Source organism: Pogona vitticeps, chromosome 1 (genome assembly GCF_051106095.1).
Source record: "Pogona vitticeps strain Pit_001003342236 chromosome 1, PviZW2.1, whole genome shotgun sequence".
Taxonomy (NCBI): Eukaryota; Metazoa; Chordata; class Lepidosauria; order Squamata; family Agamidae; genus Pogona; species Pogona vitticeps.
In genome coordinates, this window is record NC_135783.1 from 246,409,096 (window position 1) to 246,414,588 (window position 5,493).

Sequence of the window (5,493 nt, forward strand, 5' to 3'; positions counted from 1 at the left end):
TTAGTTCTTCCGTCTTTCGTAGGACTTCCTTTCTTTAGAGGCTGAATATTTTTAACCCCCTCCCCCAGTGAGTCACCTTTTGAGGAGCTAAAAATGTACACAAATTTGTTGAACAGGAAGAGATCGCAATCCCGTACTTTCAGATATGTGCTTTTCTGAGATTGTGGTGCTGCATTTCTTTTAGACAAGGGCCTCTATCCTATTGCATCAAGCAACAGTATTTGACACACAGAGGCGAACACACTCTTTGAATTGTGTTCACCTGGGATGACAACAGACTGGGGATGACATTAATCCACAGCATTGCCACTTGACACTGATAGCTGTTGAAAATCCAAACGTGTCCTTCACTCAGGATGTGTTCAGGCAGGGAAGCGCGGTTGCACCGGATCCTGCTGAAAAGGATCATTTCACTGGGTGCAATCTCCTTTAAAGTGCCCTGGAGGAGAAGAAAGGTGTTTTTGTATGAGTGAGTGTGAAAAAGGTGGCTTTAAAGTCTGGGCACCCCTTTCCACCCATTCCCAGCTCATGCCAGGGCTCACCGGGACAATGTTATGGGGCTGGGGTGTTGCTCCAAGTGACCCGATGGGCCAACTGTGGCCCACTGGCTTATTCTCCAGATCTCTTTCCTTGCTCTTTGGTGCATCAAGTCTCCACACATCATGTCAATTTGAGCAAGGCAAGGAGTGGACCACGTGTACAAATCCTGGCTGCAGTGGCACAAAGTCTGGGAGGAAAAAAAAACCCTACCCTTGCCTCCCCCCCCCCCCCCGTTTAGTAGTTCTGTGATGCCCTTAAGGGTCTGTCCTCTGATCCCAGGTTCTTCTGACCCTGAAATCTCAAAGAGTGGGAGGCTGCTGACCTGACAGCCCTATGTGTCTGACTGACGCCTCCTATGTCAGCCTGTCCTTTGCATGAAGCAGCGAAATACGTCAAGTCAGCTCTTAGAACTGGGTCGTAGTCAGTAAGGACCATGGAAGACCTGCCATTTAAGGAGGGAGCCAAAACCCACAACCCTACCCTTCTGGTTTTGACAGCAAAAGAGTCGGAGGGCACAGTAACATCCGCTCCATGATGGGGGGGGGGATGACAGAAGTACTGTACAGTACTGTAATGTTGGAGCGGGCATGCTGTAGTGACTGTGGCTGAAGAGAATGGCAGGCGATAGTTTCCTCAGAGGTGGGAACAGGCAGAAAGCTGAACTATGGGGTGTTCTGCTGACAAGGGGGGGGGAGCCTTGGTTGAGATTTGCTGGATTCGAAGCCACTCCATTTTCCAGATGGCTTCAATTCACATCCATCAGCTGGATTAGTCCTGGAGCACGTGCATGTGTGCATGCGTGCAATGCACGCACGCACGCACACACACACATGCACACATACACACAGAGTGCCAGAACCTTAGCCAATTTAGCCTGGTAACAGGAGAAATAAAGTGACTGGTTTGGGGAATTCAGGAGGTGAACCTATGCAGGAGACGCAGTCAAGAAGAGCCAGAGAGAAGCCTGTGAGAAGTTAATTTGTATCTGGAGAGGGAAGTTGTATATTAGCAGAGGGCTGTGTTGAACTCTGTTTACCAGTTGATGTGTTGTAATAAAGAGCTTATCATTTTTCTCATTCTTAAACTGCTTGGGCTCGTATGTTTATGGTTGAAGACAAGCCTTTTTAAAGGAAGGTTATTTCTGAAGTGGCAAGCCTGGCTGGAGGCTGCTCTCTCTCTCTCTCTCTCTCTCTCTCTCTCTCACACACACACACACACACACACACACACAGAGTCCATTCAGACATGAACCTGCAGGTAACCGCACAGCCTAAACCAATGTGAATGCATTCAATCAGAAAAACGAAAACAACAACAACAAAACCCACAAACTTGAAGCCCCAGCAGTAGAAGAAAAAAGGATGGACTCAAGGCTAACAGACATTAACTTGTGCATAATGAAGATAATAGAAAATAACATGAATCTGACCACCCCAATCCCAGAGCATTTCCCATATTATTGGTAAATGTAGTTGCCCCCATCACATGGTTATCTCTTTTTACACTATGGCATAGGATTTCATGGACTGATCAGGATTCTATACCTCTCATCTAGTCCTGGGAAAGTATCTCTTATGGTCTTTTGTTGAGAGTTTGGCCTGTTTCTTTTAATTTCATTTCTCAACATACCTCTCATGGCACATCTACTTTTTGTTATGTGTGGAATATATTTATTTATTATTGATTTTATTTATTTAATTTATATGCTGCCCACTCTACCCAGAGGTCTCTGGGCGGCTTACAACAATTAAAATTCAATACAATAAAAGATAAAATGATTAAAATACAATTAAAATACAATTAAAATTGCCATCAGGACCCACAGTAATGTGTATGGTAGTTGTTTTAACAAATAATTATGAGCTGTACCCAGGCAGCACGATGTTAAATCAACATGGCTGGATTTTATATAATTTTAAAAAATGCAAAAAAGAGATATATTTCAGGTATTATAAGTAACAATAAAGATTTAATATGAAAACAATTGAAAATGCATGGAAGGGAGGGAATTTTGGATAACATTTTTTTTTCAAAGAAAACATTGGGGAAGAGGTTAAAAAGATTGATAAACCTGTTCTAAAAAAATACTCTATTTTTCTATTTATAGTACACCTTTGTTTATAAGACCCATGGCTCAAGGCAAGACTCCTAGAAGACAATAATGCTAGAAAAAGCTGAAAATAGTAGAAAAAGATAAAGATTGATCTAGTCAAGGAATCCACAGTCCTTAGTTTGGAAGACCTGAGCAGGGTGATCATAGGACTTTTTGGAGGTCATTGGTGGACAGAGTGCCTGACGAACTTTGGATAGAGGCTCGTAACATTGTACAGGAGGCAGCAACAAAAACCATCCCAAAGAAAAAGAAATGCAAGAAATCAAAGTGGCTGTTCAATGAGGCCTTACAAGTAGCTGAGAAGAGAAGGGAAACAAAATGCAAGGGAGATAGGGAAAGCTACAGAAAATTGAATGCAGACTTCCAAAGAATAGCAAGGAGAGACAAGAGGGCCTTCTTAAATGAACAATGTAAAGAAATAGAGGAAAGTAATAGAAAAGGAAAAACCAGAGATATGTTCAGGAAAATTGGAGATATTAGAGGAACATTCTGTGCAAAGATGGACATGATAAAAGACAAAAATGGGAGGGACCTAACAGAAGCAGAAGACATCAAGAAGAGGTGGCAAGAATACACAGAGGAATTATACCAGAAAGATCTGGATATCCCAGACAACCCAGATAATGTGGTTGCTGACCTTGAGCCAGACATCCTGGGGAGCGAAGTCAAGTGGGCCTTAGAAAGCTTGGCTAACAACAAGGAGAGTGGAGGTGATGGCATTCCAGTTGAACTATTTAAAATCTTAAAAGATGAAGCTGTTAAGGTGCTACATTCAATATGCCAGCAAGTTTGGAAAACTCAACAGTGGCCAGAGGACTGGAAAAGATCAGTCTACATCCCAATCCCAAAGAAAGGCAGTGCCAAAGAATGCTCCAACTACTGTACAATTGCACTCATTTCACACGCTAGCAAGGTTATGCTCAAAATCCTCCAAGGTAGGCTTCAGCAGTATGTGGACCGAGAACTCCCAGAAGTACAAGCTGGATTCCGAAGGGGCAGAGGAACCAGAGACCAAATTGCTAACATGCGCTGGATTATAGAGAAAACCAGAGAGTTCCAGAAAAACATCTACTTCTGCTTCATTGACTATGCAAAAGCCTTTGACTGTGTAGACCACAGCAAACTATGGCAAGTCCTTAAAGAAATGGGAGTTCCTCACCACCTGATCTATCTCCTGAGAAACCTATACGTGGGACAGGAAGCAACAGTTAGAACTGGATATGGAACAATGGATTGGTTCAAAATTGGGAAAGGAGTACGACAAGGCTGCATATTGTCTTCCTGCTTATTCAACTTATATGCAGAATACATCATGCAAAAGGCTGGACTGGAGGAATCCCAAGCCGGAATTAAGATTGCCGGAAGAAATATCAACAACCTCCGATATGCAGATGATACCACTCTGATGGCAGAAAGTGAGTAGGAATTAAGGAACCTTGTAATGAGGGTGAAAGAGGAGAGTGCAAAAAATGGTCTGAAGCTCAACATCAAAAAAACTAAGATCATGGCCACTGGTCCCATCAACTCCTGGCAAATAGAAGGGGAAGATATGGAGGTAGTGACAGATTTTACTTTCTTGGGCTCGATGATCACTGCAGATGGAGACATCAGACACGAAATTAAAAGATGCCTGTTTCTTGGGAGGAAAGCGATGACAAACCTTGACAGCATCCTAAAAAGCAGAGACATCACCTTGCCAACAAAGGTCCGAATAGTCAAAGCTATGGTTTTCCCTGTAGTGATGTATGGAAGTGAGAGCTGGACCATAAAGAAAGCTGACCACCTAAGAATTGATGCTTTTGAATTGTGGTGCTGGAGGAGACTCTTGAGAATCCCCTGGACTGCAAGGAAAACAAACCTATCAATTCTAAAGGAAAGCAACCCTGAGTGCTCACTTGAAGGACAGATCCTGAAGCTGAGGCTCCAATACTTTGGCCACCTAATGAGAAGAGAGGACTCCCTGGAAAAGACCTTAATGTTGGGAAAGTGTGAAGGCAAGAGGAGAAGGGGACGACCGAGGATGAGATGGCTGGACAGTGTCTGCGAAGCTACCAGAATGAATTTGACACAACTCCGAGAGGCAGTGCAAGATAGGAGGGCCTGGCGTGCTCTGGTCCATGGGGTCACAAAGAGTCGGAAACGACTAAACGACGACGAAGTAAGAACGCACGCATCGGATAAAACAAACTGCATTATTTAAACTGGCCACTGGATGTCAGACTTGCACCACAAAAAAACAAAACCCTCCACCTGTAGCAAACAGAGCAAATTACTGTATATACATGGCAATGTATTCCTCCAACTGTATTTTCAAACTTAGTAACATCCTGAATAATATTGTCAGGTCTACAATGTTTTGAAAACAAAAAACTGATTCTCTTGTCACTTCAATTTACTGCTGCTGCAACCGAAGAGGTCTTCTCATCTGCAGTGTTCTACATGGGTGCCATCTATCTTTCCACAAGGATACACTTGGAAAAAATGGGTGCAGTGGGAAGCAACTTTTTTCACTTCACAGGATGCAACACTTACTGCAGTTTAAAATGGCACCCAAGATGCACCATTTCAGCTGTAGCACAGCTTCCTCTATGGTCTGCCAGGCTTATCCAGTGACTGGCTGGAAGGCATCAAGCAGGAATGTCGTGGCAGCACCAATGCCAGCTTTGGCATCCTGGATGGCCAAGGAGAGACACTACAAACATGGGTACTACTGTTGGTGCCACCACCAAAGCACTCCCTGGCCACTGCCACTGAAGTCCAGTGGTCAGCTGGGCAAGAAATCTTGTCCATCGGGTGCCTAGATGCCGATGGCTGGGGGCATGGTGGCAGCAGCAGCGTCT